General features: G+C 37.8%; 1 protein-coding gene and 1 long non-coding RNA gene across 6 annotated transcripts in view; one reads left to right on the top strand and one right to left on the bottom strand.

Moving 5' to 3' along the window:
- LOC135082465 (tetratricopeptide repeat protein 28) overlaps positions 1–16,595 on the bottom strand; it is a 97,699-nt gene that overhangs the window by 50,597 nt on the left and 30,507 nt on the right. The window lies entirely within an intron of this gene.
- On the top strand, positions 9,997–12,256 carry LOC135082312 (uncharacterized). Of its 5 annotated transcripts, none has more exons than XR_010259384.1 (5): positions 9,997–10,035; positions 10,112–10,454; positions 10,562–10,649; positions 10,762–10,827; positions 11,959–12,256. It is a non-coding gene; the product is annotated as an uncharacterized LOC135082312 (long non-coding RNA). The 5 variants fall into 5 exon arrangements; XR_010259387.1 differs by lacking the exon at positions 9,997–10,035 and adding an exon at positions 10,050–10,074 and having other exon boundaries at positions 10,347–10,454; XR_010259386.1 differs by lacking the exon at positions 9,997–10,035 and adding an exon at positions 10,050–10,062 and having other exon boundaries at positions 10,347–10,454.

The raw sequence follows: 16,595 nt of genomic DNA on the forward strand, positions 1-16,595 counted from the left end.
TAAAAGATTCTTTAGATAGTTCACTAACAGCTTCTAAGTGTACACATTTAAATCTGAGACAAATAAAAAGACACAAATAGCATTTTGTAATTTTACACCCACGTCCCCGCCGATCAGTTATGAGGAAAGGCCCAGCAAAATCAACAGATACAGAAGAAAATGGGAAATCAGTGGTTACCCGTGGGGAGGGTAAGTTGCCCATAATGTTAGTCATCGTCTTACCATAGTGACGAGTGCAAGTGACACATCTGCGAGCCGTGCGTCGCGCCAGGTCCCTACCACCAATGGGCCAAAACTGCTCGCGAACCGATGCCAACATAAGCTGTGGTCCCGCATGTAAGAGACGTAAGTGTTCATGTGTGAAGATTAATTTTGTAAGTGGATGTTTTGCGCACAAAAGTATAGGATGTCGTTTAGAGAAATCGTATGTAGATTTACCTAGCCTGCCCCCTACTCTCAGGATTCCCTGAGAGTCAATAAATGGTGCAAGTGAAGTCATATGTGATTTAGGACTTAATTTCTTATCATGATGCAATATATCTAACTCTTTAGCAAATGACTTCTGCTGTGAAAGTTTTACTAAAATGGTTAATGAATTTTCAAGCTCATTTACACTCAATGGTCCTGTTATGTTTTGCCTTTTACATCTAACGTTAATGAAACGATTTACATACGCAACAATACGTTTCAGTTTATTGAAGTTTGAGTATTTTTCAAAATCTATAATGGAATCAGATGAAGTGACGGAGTCTAATGTGTGAAGTGATGAGATCTGCTTGAGTTCAGGCACGTTCTTTATTTTTATGTCTTTGTTAAGAGTGGGCCAGCTCTCCTCTGGCTGCAACAAAAATGTGGGCCCGTGCCACCATAATTTTTCCGATTGAACGTGTTGCGGGTCTGTGCCTCGTGATGCGAGATCAGCTGGGTTCTGAGCTGTGGGGACATAACGCCATGAAGAGCTGTCAGTAAGCTCTTGAATAATTGCAACTCGATTTGCGACGTAAGTTTTTAGTTTGGATGGACAAGTGTTTATCCACGCTAGGGCTACACTTGAATCACTCCAATAAATACAGCGAGCTATGGGCTTTCGAAAGGCTGAGTTTACCGTTGCAGCGAGGCGAGTTCCCAGCATCGCTGCTGACAGCTCCAAGCGGGGTATGGTGGTGGACTTCGTGGGGGCGACACGTGACTTGGCACAAAGGAGATTTATGGTTTGTTCACCAAATAAAGAGATGGACTTGATGTAGATACAAGCGCCGTAAGCTGCTTGAGAAGCATCACTGAAACTGTGAAGTTCAATGTATGAAGTTTTATCATGAAAAATATTCCTAGGCACTATGAGATGTTTCAAACATTTTAAATTATCTATGAAGTGTGCCCAAGCACGTTGAATGTCAATGGGAACGGGCTCGTCCCAATCTAATTTATGTGCCCAAAGCTTTTGCAACAAGATTTTGGGCTTTACTGTACACAGAGTTAAAAGACCTAACGGATCGAAAATTTTAAAAGTTGCGGATAGAATTGAGCGTTTAGTTACAATGTCCGAGGCGCTATTATCATCTATATCAAAATGAAGTGTGTCTTGACTTGGATTCCATACTAAACCCAATGTATGAAGTGATTGACTCAAAGTTAAGTTACTATTGTCTATGTTCTGCGTTTCAGTTTCAATTATTGCTTGTGAATTAGATCTGTACTTTCTAAGATTGAAGCCACCTGCCATTAGGGATTTTGATACGGAGTTTTTTATAATTAATAAATCACTCTCTGTATCAGTCCCAGTAAGTAAGTCGTCACAGTAAAAATCATTTTCAATTATGGTTTTGATGTTGTTGTCGGCCGTCTCTTCGCCAAGTTGCCACAAACATCTGGCTGCAAGGAAGCTGGCACTGGAGAATCCATATGTTACTGTGTTTAATCTGAGAGTTTTAATAGGCAGGGACTCGTTTTCCCGCCAGAGAATTAACTGTAGATCACGATCTAATTCATTCATTACAACTTGCCTATATTGTTTTTCTATATCACCTGACAAGACAAATTGATAATGACGAAAGCGCAGTAAGATGTTGAACAAAGAGTCCTGAATGTTTGGGCCTACCATTTGTAGGTCGTTTATTGAAAAGCCGGAAGATGTGCGAGCCGATGCATCAAAGACAACACGCAATTTTGTCGACTCGCTGCTATCTTTAAACACGGCATGGTGTGGTAAAAAGTAGGAGACGTGAGGCTTCTCGACTATAGCCTCAGAAAGATGACCTAATTCGAGATATTCTTGTATGAAGGCAGAATACATTTGTTTCAAATTATGATTCTGATTAAGACGTTTTTCTAGACTAAGAAATCGCTTCTTTGCTGGGAAGTATGAATCGCCAAGGCAATCCGGAGTGTCTATAAGTGGCAACCTAACACAGAACCTACCATTATTTAATCGGAATGTGTTTTCAGTGAAATGCCTTTCACTATCTGATAAAAAAGGTTTTGCTTTAATGTGAGTTGGAAAGTCTTCATACTCCCAGAACTTAGTTAGTTGCGATTCTAATTCATTTTCATTAATAACAAAATTACAAGAAGTAATTTCAGTGGGTTTTGATCTCTGGTTACAGATGGGGCCCGCTATCAACCAGCCCAACTGTGAATTATGTAAGAAGGGTAAGTTATCCCCTAGAGGGCGCTGTTCTGAACCTATGAGTTCCCAAAAGACATCAGCCCCCAAAAGGACATCTATAGACGATGGCTTGTGAAAGGAAGGATCTGCTAATTCAATATATGATGGTACATTAAGATGATCAATTAAGATGCGTTTTTTAGGAAGTTTTTCAGTTATATGAGGAAGTACTAAGAAGTCAAGATTGCGAACGAATGTACCCTGCCTAGATCGTATGACCGCAGAGCAGCGTTCTGGAACGATATTAACGGATGTATCCCCAATGCCAAGTACATTAGTAGTATTAGATGATTGAGAAGTCAGTTGAAGACGTGATTTTAATCTATTTGTTATAAAAGAAGACTGACTTCCACTATCCAAAAGTGCGCGAACTGTTTCTACCTTGTTGCTTTGCGGATTAAAAATTTCAATTAAGGCAGTCGACAATAATATCTCTGAAGATAAAAGAGCTGACATGACGCTAGAAGAAGTGGAGGCTAGTTGCTCACAATTCTCAGTAACTGAGGACTCTTTATTTGACGAAGATTGTATAGAGGTATTTACTAATGGTGTGCCTTTCACATGATTAGTCCCTGAATGCGTGGGGTTTGTTGTGGTGTGTTTGTGTAAAATTGTATTGTGTCGTCTCTTACATACGCGACAACCTCCCAGTCGGCAGTGCGCCGCATCGTGATCAGGACGCAAACAGTTGTAGCAGAGCTTGTGTTTTGCAGTTTGGGCCCATTTCTCATCGGTTGACAGACTGTTGAAAACCTTGCAGTCGAATATGCGATGTTTACCCTGGCACACGACGCACGGCCGCTGACCATCCTTGTTAGCTGAAATTACGAAAGATTTGGTATTACTTTCACACTTAACCTGAGGTTTCGAATTTCTATCTCTCTTGGCTCTAAATAATGTTTCTAAAACATCTGCACGACTCTTTAGAAAGGCCTTGAAATCATTTAATGTAGGCAATGCCTTGAGATTGTTTCGATATTCTTCCCATTTTATACTCGAAATTTGATCTAACTTTGTTGTTACTAGATGAATGATGATCGTGTCCCACTGGTCGGTGGGTTGACCGAGCGTTTTTAATGCTCGTAAATTTTTGGTGACATGATCACTGAGATATCTCAATGATTTATCAGACTCTCGCTGTAAAGGTTCAATATTAAATAAACTGTTAAGATGGTTAGTAATTAATTGGCGTTCATTGTTATATCGCTCGCACAAGAGTTCCCAAGCTTGAGCATAGTTTTGATCTGACACCTCTAAGTTTGAAATTACGCGCGCGGCCTCACCTTCAAGATAGGAGCAAAGATAATGAAATTTATGAATGGGCTGAATACTCTCATTTTTATGAATAAGAGATTCATAAGTGTCACGAAACTCAAACCACTTAAAATAGGCTCCATCAAATTTATGAATTTGAATCATAGGCAATTTAAAACTCATTGAATTCTTACAATTGTGATTGTGAGTACAAGTTTGAGAACCCTGAGCAGCATCATGAAAACTTTCCTTAGGCTTCGAGGCTTCAATTAAATCTTGAGCTGTGGCAATGACAAGATGAAGACTTTCTTCTATACTGTCCCTCTCAGCAAGTTCATTCACGAGATCGGCACCATTCAGAACTTCTATACGAGATTGCATGATCTCAAACTTGTCTAAAATTCCCATAAATTTATCCAACTTCAGAGTTAACTCATTGACTTGAATTGAAGCTAATTGAAGTTTATCTAATGTTTTCAAACTATTGTGAAACTTGGTGATTTGACCTTTAATGGAACTGCGTTTAACCTTAAGTTCTGATAGTTCGTCTAAAGATGAAATAGGTCGCGGAGAAGCGGGCCGCGGAGAAAGTGTCGATTTAGAATCTGGATTCGACATTTTAAATTAAATTACTTGAACTTTGCACAAAATAATAGTCAATGAATTAACAAAATGAAAGATGTAAGAAGTCGGTCAAATGTTGAGGAAGTTAAATTGCAAATAATAAATTGCGAACGGCTTACGCTCCTTATTTTTCCTAATGATGCGGCCAGCTGCCAGCGACGCGCGGCAGCGGGTCCGGTTTGCAGGAACGGCACGCGAGACCGCGGCGTCCCGCAGGCCTGGGCGCGCTCGGTGCACGCGGCAGCCGCGTGGCGCGTGGCGCGTATGCGCTCGGGCCTGGGCGCAATCCCAAGGCCACTTTCACTGGAATTGTATGAAGAAAAATGTTTGCAGTGTGAACGTAAGCAAGCGGTGCAATAGATATGAAGAAGATTGATCGTGCAGACTGAAATTATAATTAATTTGATAGGAAAATGTAATGCAAATGCTTAATCGAAGGCAAAAATATGTACTGTGAATGACTTAGTTTGAGTGGCAGAAAGAAGTAGGCAAGAATTGAGGGCTTTGAATAAATATGCCTTGAAATTAAGAAGGTAATTAGCGCAAATTTTAGGTAAAATATTTAAGAAGTTGGGGGAATATGTAGTAAATGATGCTGTAATGCTGTAAAAAAGATGCAAATTATTAACACAATGATGTAGCTATCTGTAAGAAGGCGCTGCAATGAAAACACGTGGCAGTGTTAACCAGCAAAGAAGTCAGATAGCGGTTACGATGGTACAAAATAGAGGGATGCAATATTAACGATGGTGCAAAATGTACGATGATGCAAAATATTTTAATATCTTTACGACGTAAAAGACGATGTATGAATAAATTTACGATGGTTCAACAGGTACGAAGAATTTTCAAAGAAAAAACACTAAAATGAAGAGCTATTGCCTTTACGTTATCAAATCAAGAAGGAAAAAGAAGGAAATGATAAGGTAAGCTCACGGCACTCCCCTTGGAAAGCTGAAGCACGCTGCGCAGTGACCTTTGACCTCAATGGTGGCGGCGTGGCAACCGGTGTCTTCGTCTTGAGCGCCAGATTCTCGTAAATTCTCGATGCAGATGCGATAGATGATGCTTGCCCGATGAATTTCGCTGCGGCGTGGCGAGATGAAACTTCTTCAGGCGTGGCGTGATGTTCCGAGACCGCGTGGCGTGGACGTGACTCGACCGGTTTTGCGAAAGAGAGATGACACGCGCCCACCCGGGGGCGCCAAAATGTTCGGGAGAAGTAAATGATACGAAGTACTCTTTTAAAACATGACATTTATGTACTTGTTAAACAATGAAATTGTGATTATAAAGAATTAGGTGGACGCGTGCGGTCGGGTGCCGGAGCGGCGGCGAATAGGCCGAAGCGACGGGCGGCGCGGCGCGTGCGGCGGTCGATGCTCCGCCTCCCGCGCCCCGCTCCCGCTGGATGACAGCGCGCCGTGTGCGCGCACACTTTGTTTATAACAGGTTATTTAGTAGGGGTTTAATATAATGATAAATAATACACTTGTTCACACCAATTCTTTTTGATTTATATCTAGATATCCAGTAGTTAAAGTAGTAATTAATATAATTAAAAAATGAAAAATCAAGTTTCAGTAGAGCAGTGTACTAATAAGCTTCGTCCACGTCTATATTTGGGAGGGTATGTTAAGCTGACATTTCATTAGACTATTAGACGATTATAGAAGCTAAGAAGCTTTTAAATCTTGATTACTACGTCGTGTTTGTGGCCTTGAATATGAAAACAAATTGAATAAAATGTGTAAAGTTCATGCATAGATTAGAATTTGCTGCTCATATCTGACGGGCCACCCTGTGTAATAGGTGTGTGGCGATCGACTTCCGCGTAGCGATCCTAGATACTTTGCAACATGTATAATCCAGGCACCACTAACAAACCCGCGGGAAAAGTTGATCTGCAACATTCTCAATTAATTACTAACAAAAAATAAGCCCAAATTAAGCTTGTATAGCGACTCGATACCGGATCATACCAATTAATTAGTCTTGAAATGATTCAAGTATGTTTCAAGTAGGTGATAAAAATTCATAGTCAATTTTGTAGAGTCTATGCAAATATTATTGAGGGTTTTTGTTCTAAGGAAACTGATATTATGTAGGCATATTTCTAGAACACCTTTGGAATTCTGTAACGATCAGTAGTTTTAAATAAGCTGTCGAAATCGTTTATGTATATTTATTCTGGTGATAATAATATTATTTATGGCAAAGTTTGCAAACTACAGTAAAGAAATTAATGTAGTGTGCTTTAGTGGCTCAAATAAAACATGGATGTCACAGGAATGTCTATTTGTATAATGTTGCTTCCATTATATTTCATTTTGAAGTTGTGGTTTAGGTAGACGGATTATCCGTTAAAGAACTGACCACCCAAGCAACACACAATCTACCTGGGTTGTCCGCTAGGAATATTCTTTCCTTTTGACAACCCAAGGCGCGCTTTTACAAAAACATTAAGGCTTGGTATTTCTGCTAAAGTAGGTATTTCGCGCTGTCAAAATCTGCGCGCGCAATACTTCGCCGAAGACAGCGCGCCAAAGAGCTCTCGCGGCTACACAGTATAGAAATACGCAGTTTAGAAATACGCAGTTGGTTAGGTTAGGTTGACTTCCTTCCGTTCAAGCGTCACACTCACAGCACTTTCTAATACAAATCATATCCAAGTGATACAAATTAAAACAACTTTCAAAATTTTTGGGAATATATTTTAGAATCGAATAAATATAGAATATAACTGCCAAAGTAAACACGGTTCAAAGAGGCGTGGCGTCACCCGACCTTCCGGAAGTTCCGCGCCGGCTAAAAGAATTTCAAGATTACGTCACCCGACCTATCGGTAGATCCTCGGGAGCTTGAGCGATTGGAAAAACATTTTATGATCAGTTACTCGTAGTAGCGATTATTTAGAGCTTGGATAATAAATTATAGTTGTTGCAATTCACAAAGCTTTGCATGTAGTTAATTACATTAATCAGTACACGCATCAATTTTGTTCAGTCTTTTTGTTTATTAATAAATAAAAATATCATACTAAAATTGCATACATATTTGTTTGTATTGGTCTGGGTGTTTTCTTTCCATAATTTATGTATAACGTATGTACGGGGCTCTGTATCGAAAGTCACTATGAGCAATGAGCATCACACACGGTTACCTGGAGTGCATTACCGCAGCAAAATTTTTATAAATGTTGTGCTTTAGAGAGTCGAGAGTATAGCAGATAATTAGTCCATCGTGAGCAGAAATTCGTCCACTAATAGCAAAATTCGTTCAAATTATAGTTTTAAAGTTATTAGGAAAACACAGATTTTGCTGGGGTAACGTTTCAAACATTACCCTGGCAAAATTTTTTTTTTTAAAGTCGTTCTATCCCGGAACCAAATACATGGATAGATAGCTCTTGTTGCGTAGTAATTTGTCCACGAATAGCAAAATTTGTTCGTGTTCCGGTTCTCAAGTTATTTAGAATTTTGCTGGGGTAATGTTTTGTGATGTCCCAGATCTCGTAAATGGCTCGACGCAGAAATTTGAAAAAAATACCAATGATAGACCTTGATATGTCCAAATTAGTTCAAACATTAGTCATTGATTTGAATGATAAACACCAGGATTTCAGAAAATCAGATAAAACGGATTTGTGAGTAAACCAGTACTCTTACAATCGAATAAAAAGGTGTAACATGTACCCTTGGTACACCTTTATAACCACAGTATGTTTTTGGCTAAAAGATTCTTCTATCTTGCAGTTTAGACTTTTATTACAGACCTCAGACAGTATTTTTAGAAAACTTTTACGCATGGTGGAGGAAGGGACGCTCTAGAGACTCAAGTCTAGAAGGACTCACATGAACTCCAAGTTTTAAATCCGTTGACATCTGCTGCATCTGCCATCTTTTTGGCTAGAAGATTCTTCTATCTTGCAGCTTAGACCTTTAGCTATAGACCTTAGACAGTATTTTTGAAACATCTTACGCATGGTAGAGGAAGGGACGCTCTAGAGCAGTGGTTCTTAACCGGTGGTCCGCGGACCACTGGTGGTCCCTGGAGGCATTCCAAGTGGTCCACGATGTGCACTTGCACACCTTGGTCAAAACCACTTTTAACTGATTTTTGCAGTCAAACTGGTTTTGACCGATTATGAGGTGGTCCCTGACAAGACAGAACTTTGGTAAAATGGTCCCTCATGACTTAAAGGTTAAGAACCACTGCTCTAGAGACTCAAAACTACAAGGATACACATGAACTCCAGTTTTAAATCCGTTGATATCTGCTGCATCTGCCATGTTTTTGGCTATAAGATTCTTCTATCTTACGGCTTAGACCTTTAGCTACAGACCTTAGACAGTATTTTTGTGAAAATTCTTACGCATGGTGAAGGAAGGGACGCTCTAGACACTCAAGTCTACAAGGAGTCACATCAACTCCAGTTTTAAATCCGTTGACATCTGCTGCATCTGCCATCTTTTTGGTTAGAAGATTCTTCCATCTTGCAGCGTAGACCTTTAGCTACAGACCTTAGACAGTATTTTTGTGAAAATTCTTACGCATGGTGGAGGAAGGGACGCTCTCTAGACACTCAAGTCTACAAGGAGTCACATGAACTCCAGTTTTAAATCCGTTGACATCTGCTGCATCTGCCATCTTTTTGGCTAGAAGATTCTTCTATCTTGCAGCTAAGACCTTTAGCTACAGACCTTAGACAGTATTTTTTATTATTTATTTGTGTCAGTGTGCTCTTCTAAAGAGTGTAAGACGATTGTATGTAGGTACTATTAAAATGTAATTTTAACTCATTGGTTTTGTCTCATATTTGAGGAATGTACTATGTATCATGAGTAGAGTCTTCGTTTAAAAGGATGCGAACGATTTAAATTTCAATAGGTAGACAAAATTGATAATTCTTAATTATCAAAAATTTAAGCTTTCTCCAGTAACACTGATATTATTATACTGTGACTCATCAAAGACATCATTGTCAAAAATATTGACAAATCGCGAACTGTCACGGCCAAAAAACTGACACGCGTCCGTCCTCCGTAAGCGCCACCGCGCGACCACGGGGTGGAAACGCGATAGAGTTTGACAGCTCCATAGAGAGTGAATTTTTTTGACAGTTCCGAGAGGAAGTGACTTTTTTTATAGTTGTCTTCTGTATGCGACAGTGGTCTTTTGCATGTTAGAAACCTTAGAAACCTTTTCGAATTACAACTTCAACTTTTATTCATAAATTATTTTATTGAATCTATGTGATTTCTATAAATTAAATGGTTATTTAAAAGTATAATAATTCAAAGTCGTAATTTTCACTTTAATCACTTTAGTTCCGTCTCAAGTCTACAACTGTGACATTATTAAAAAAAATAAACGTCAAAAATTTTTCATAGAAAAAACGTGTTTTTCTACGATTTTTAATTGTATCTAATTTAAATCATAAGTCATTATTAATAAGAACTACATGTGCATGGATTGCCTGTTGGATTGATGTTTGTTTACGAATAAAATTCTCTCAAGTAAGTTAATAAGTAAGTTATTTCACTCGAGATAGGTTATTACTTGCAGCAACATCATGTTTTAAGTATTGAACCACACAAAGGATTAAATCTTCATTACAAAATCATTCATAACTCCATTTAAATCAATGGAAACCAAATATGGATAGTTTCATGGAGTAACAACATACTTTGGATTTTGGACATAAAATACAATACAAGTAGGTACATTGCAGGCATAGATTGCAGGATACAGTGAATGATACGTGTTTTATACAATGAATCTAAGTACCTATTTGTTTCAGGTTAATATCGAACTTCGAACTTATAAAGTGTTAAGCAGCAATTACAATAAAAGTGCTTGCTGTGGAATCACTGGTGCTGCTCATTATTGTCAACTGTTACTTAAAAAGGTCCAGATGAACCAACATATTCAATGAAGTTTAAAAGAGACCTATTTAAACAATAAAACAAGACCAAAAATGCTTAATTACAAATGATGAACTCATTTCATTTGCAGGTTATGCCATGCATTAAATTAGGAAGATTTGTGTTGGATGAATTACCCAGATAACAATTAAAACAACTTCTATTTATAAGAACATTCGGTAAGTACCTATAAAATTGAAAAGACCCTCAAAATCATTCTTACCCGTATCTTCTGACGCTTTTCATCTAGGATCAAATAGAAAGACCTAAAAGTTAATTATTTGATTACAGATTGGTGGAATCCAGATTCTGTGAATATATATTAAGTAATTGATTGACAAGTACACATTTCACAAGGTAAATTAATTTTCATTTAACAAAGTAGTATGAATCTAGTAGAGATGAGACGTATTTACTAGAACAGATCCACACACTAGGTATTTTACAGTACTAAGTGGCACCTATTCCAATTTTTAAAATACTTGATCCACCTAGTATTTTTTAAATTACACGATTTCCGACCCTACCATCAAAGTAATAGAGGTTATTATTGCATAATCCGTAGTCGTGTATTACGCGCACCGCGTATTTCTCGCTAAGTATTTTTTAATTTACACGATTTCCGACCCTACCATCAAAGTAATAGAGGTTATTATTGCATAATCCGTAGTCGTGTATTACGCGCACCGCGTATTTCTCGCTAAGCTTATGTGCGAACGTAGATATTCACTCCGTCTCTGTCTGACAAACAAATTTGAGCGCAGGCAGGTGTGAGATAGGAATAGGTGTTTGATGTATTACGTAATTTAAACTCTATTTGTACACAGGTAAGGTTTTGAATATTTTAATTTTTGTTCTCTCTCATCCAGCTCACTCCTTGTTGACTAGCCGGTAAAAAACCAGTTTTTATTCTTCCGACAGGTTTGTTTTGGTTTGTTGTCACGCGTCCGTGATAATTGCATAAATAAAAAATAGAAAAAATTATGTAAATATTTTTATGAAATTGATATCTTTTAAATACGCCAACTTTTAAGTTGACAGTCCTAAGCCTGTTGAAGTATGAAGGGAGGATATCAATCAATCAACAACCAGCAAAAACATTATTATTCAATTTCAAATTGCATTATTAATACTACGAGTGGATCTTTTCAAAGAAAATTGTATTTTAAAGTCATAATACGTGGATTAGTCCGCACTAGTCGCGTCAAGTATGATAAATTACTACGTACTAAGTGGAACAGGTATTTGGATCACGTATTAATAAATACTTGGAATAGGTGCACCTAGTATCAAATTTACCTAGTATAACCCATCTCTAGAATCTAGAAACAAAACAGACAGTAGGCATGGTAGATAGATAGATCGATCACTTGTTTATATTATTATGCTGTACTCTTTATAATATTAGTGTAGAATGTAGATGTAGAAGATTACAGACTTACGGTGACTTTTTGCTCTAAATTTACAAATATTTCATATATTTTACAGGTGGTGAGAAACATGTAGATCTGGCCTGCTTACAGTGGAGTGGACAGAACCAACGTGAGAGTGAACGTGTGAATTTATGGTGAACATTAAACTATTTTACTATAAGTCTTAACGCAACATATTTTATATGAGTTACATACAAATGTCAATCCGTGAGTACATAATGTAAAAACTAAAACAATGTACTGTTATCACAACAGTAACTGTAATCTTTTAAAATCCAGTAGTTTTATTGCTTATTGATTTTCGTAAACAAAATATTTCATGTTATATTTCATCAATAAAGTTTTATTTTATACTTCAATAGTTTTATTTTTAAACACATTACATGAAACGGAACGGATCATAAAAAAAGTATGACGGCCGAATACTGAAACACTACTCAAATCTTTCACTCAGCTGACGGGCTCCTAAATTTAAGTATCCTTCAATTTTAAATGGTATTCTCAAACGCTACTCAAAGGATTTGAAGCCGTGATCAGCTAAGCAGCTCTCAAATGTTTATATAATGGCAACATTTACCAAAAAAAGTATGTTTTCATTTACACAAATGATGACTTTACGTTTTTTATCCATTACACGCAGCATCGTTTGGTTATGTATTGTCTTTTATGGAAATATACTCAATCAACTTAACATAGAACAATTTATTTTTAGTTTCTATTATATCTAAATCTCGTTTTATTATATAAAAAAATTAATGCTTGCATTTTTATTTAATTAAAATAAATAATTTTAAAGGTGATACTTTTTATTGTTGAAATCTATTAAGTGGCGATCGTGGACCGAAACGTAACCACAATTGACATTTATCATTGTTGACAGAGCATCAAATTGACAAGACAAATCAACAACTCTTGGAAATGCTGCTATAGCTTAAATCCATTTGCGATGTCCCCATATTCCTCAGAAATAGGCATGTTTATGTAATGGTGCGTCCAGACTGGGCGAATTTGCTCGCGCGGCACGCTGGTCACTACACGATGCACAGTTGGCTGTTCGATGTGGAAGATATCACCTAGTACACGTTCATAACTTCCCGTTGCGTAGAACCGTAGGGTTATAATAAGTATTTGGTCCACTGGTTGCACAGATCACCCCTGACTGGTTGTATGGCGTTTGGTGAGGGGTTTCAAAGAGCTTCCAAATTATGAATCCAGAAACAACACCGTTTCTTTTGAGACGCGGAACCTCGCTCGGAATTGCATGTCATTATAATAATATTTTTCAATAGCGTTCAGCTTTATTGCGTTCCTGCGATTAGATCTAGGTATCTCCTCGAGGCTCGAAAGAAATGATAACGATGACACAGACATTATTTACCACTATTTAGGTCGATTTAGGTATAAGAATAGGATTTAAGATACCGCGCAAGCACTCTCAAATTTAACGGCTGCTCAAGACGATTTGACAGTTGTTTGAGTAATGCTTAGCGTTAAATGGCGTTTCAGTATGCGAAAATTCATTTGAGTGGCGTTTGAGTGCAACTTAATTTGAGAGGTGCTTATAAATTGAGAACTGCTCAGATATTGTTTTGAGTATGCGAAATGTAAGTTTAGGAGCTGCTTAACTATTTGAGAAGCCGTCAAATATTTAAATGGCGTTTCAGTATTCGGCCGTGAGAGGTATATATTTAATCTGTGGGCGGCAGACGCCATATTGTTTACAGCGCCACCTACTGGACAATCTAGCTCGGTACCAGTTTGTTTATCGTTCAACAAATACTAGGGCCGTTTCCTATCTGTCTTTAGACATACTCTCTAATCTGTGCGCGCGACTGATTGAGATTGTCCAAGCCGTCATGGACGATTTTGTCCACATTTTTTAACATAGTAACTAAATAAGACGCAATATAAAAATTTCATCCGTTAAAAGCCCTCAAGTTATTTCTGAACTTTAGTTTAGTAAAAGATTTAGAATCTCAAATCCCTTATTTTAAAAATAAAACCATAAATAGAAAACGAATAGAGGTAACTTTGGGAATTTATTCTATCGAGTCAACTTCATCAAATCGTGTTTCCATCCGTTAATAGCCCTAGAAAATATCCTCAACTATGCCCAATAAAAATCTTAGCCTTTAATTTTACTGTTTAGTACCTCAAAAATAAAAAATGAAAACCTCATTTTCGCCATTTTCTCTGCTACCCGGCCTTGTGCTTTAATTTTCAGTCTGAAATTATTCTAGCAACTACGGAATCCTGCACAAGAATGGCACAGCCTCTCATGACCGGTTTTTCCGTCCATAATGTACTACCAAACCCGCATTAACGTCACTGGCACCAAGTTAGCATATGAATAAATCTGATACCCGCAATTGCAATTGGTAATTGGATAGCTAGCGTGCTTTCTTAAACAGGCAACTCCAATGGCCGGCAATATAATAAAACCTATTAGAGCTAATTATAAATAATGCTGCAAAGAAATACGTTCTCTTTGTGTAGGAATAGCAGAATCTCTGTAATTCAACTCGAGGAGTTACTGCTCTATGGGTCTATTTAAGGGGCATGTCTTGCAAATTCTTCCTACCTTTTTATGCACTATTTTATTCCTTGTCTCAAAATTTTGACCAATGTCCAAAATTAGGTCCAACTCACATTCAAGATTAGTCACAAATATTTAGAAAAAAAAAGTGAGTTAAAAATATAGCGCACAAATCATAAAACCTGTCAAATGCTACCAAACGATTATTTTTGGAAGTGTTATTCCTCGTTCCAGATTCTATCATCATCATCATTTCAGCCATAGGACGTCCACTGCTGAACATAGGCCTTCCCCAATGCTTTCCATGTTGATTGATTGGTAGCGGCTCCAGAAGCATCTGGAGCCGCAATATAGCAATATTCCATCTTTATTTATTTGGAAAAAGGAGTTTCAAAAAACAGACTCGTTATTTAAGCTCTGTAGGACGTTTCAAAGTTCTACAAAGTATGGTCTTAACGAAATGGCCTCAGATAAGTATACGTAGTTGTCAGACGAGAAGACCTACGCATAGGAATACCCCATTGTTCTGTATTAGGTACTAAATATTTAAATACCTTCCCACTGTATTCACAAATGCCTAATAATAAAGTTAAGGATACATATTTGAATTCAGACCGGTATATTGTTGGACACAAAGGTTCCTATCAACAAGACGGTTTCAATTTGTTTCGCTCTGTCTCGTTCAATTACCCTCTAATGTTAACGTGTGTGAAAGAGGTGCAAGGGAATTCAGGAAAATTACAATTCTAACAAAACCTGAAAATTGGCTTTCGGTAGGGAATTTTTGCTAGTCCATAAAGAAAAAAAAACATTTAAAACATGATTTTTCTCTTGAAAATTCATGAAAATTAACTTAGGTGGGGCCATGAGACTTGTGCTCTCTCACACAGCCTCTTGGTTGCACGAGGACTAATCTGATATGGCATATTTCTTATGCAATTTTTTATGTGATAGGTGGCAGACGAGCTCCTATAATTAATTTGTTCTTGTATCTCGTGAGTAAACATTGTCAAAGTTATGATATTATGAAACTCTACATACTATAAATTCTTCTCGTAAAGAGCATTCTCATAGTAGATCGCGTGTGCGCAAATGGATTACTGGCGAGCACCTGGTCATCTAAGTATGCTGTATCTTTAATATCCCGAAGAAAATTACTTTCACAGCGTAGTTTTTGTTCCGGCACGCGTACAGTGAGTGGAATGCGCTCGTGACGATCGATTTCGCGCGCAATCGGGCGGCCATGTTGTTTTTACTGTCAAGTAATGACGTCTAGCTGCGATCCGTGTCTATGGTGCATTGTCGGGATGACAGGAATGTGCGTTGATAAAGAAATAAATTAGGATGGTATGTACAAGTTCAGACCACCTATACTCATATATGAGTGTTAAATTCTTGAAAAGAAACTTTGTATAGTCAAACGGATTTGGTTGAAGTTAAGCGTATAAATAGGCAATAACGTACATTCATCAAACCATAAAGAATAAATCCCAAAACACAGATCAAACGGATAGGGACACTTCGCTATTGACCGTCAATAATCACATTAAACTTTCATTAATTACCATATCGATAGCAATCAGAATTCTTGGATCGTCTCACTAAATATTTTAATTATAATTAAACCCATGTGCGCTCAACTAATAATTACCTCTGTAAAGTACCGACTAAAAGGCTGCATAGGCGCTCCTATTCCGACTAATTTGCCGTATAATGATTGCGGTCGCGGCGAATTTGTTCTTCCATTTCATTTTACTCGGGCTGTTATTACGGCGAACATTATCGCGGATTAAGGATCGTTTTTTATTTTTCAAGCCCTTGTGAACCGGGCATGGGCGTGGTGGACAACCTGTGTTTTATAGCTGGACAGACTTCCCGCTGCAGCCGCCACAGATATTCGATTCGCGACTGTCGTTGGCGACTCCTTCATTAAATCTGTGGAAAGATTTATCGCTATGCAAATAGTATTTGTATAGGGTAAGTGCTTTGGTCCTGGCTTCGGGTTACACACAGTTGGCATATTGGGGAAATAATCGGTGTTTAGTGAATCTAAACTTCTTACAGAGATGTCTATTGTTATCAAAAGGGATACTTAGTACACAAATATTTATGAGAAGCTAGAAGGCGCTTTCCTTGGTGGAATGATTAAATTATTT

This window comes from Ostrinia nubilalis, chromosome 21 (genome assembly GCF_963855985.1).
Source record: "Ostrinia nubilalis chromosome 21, ilOstNubi1.1, whole genome shotgun sequence".
Taxonomy (NCBI): Eukaryota; Metazoa; Arthropoda; class Insecta; order Lepidoptera; family Crambidae; genus Ostrinia; species Ostrinia nubilalis.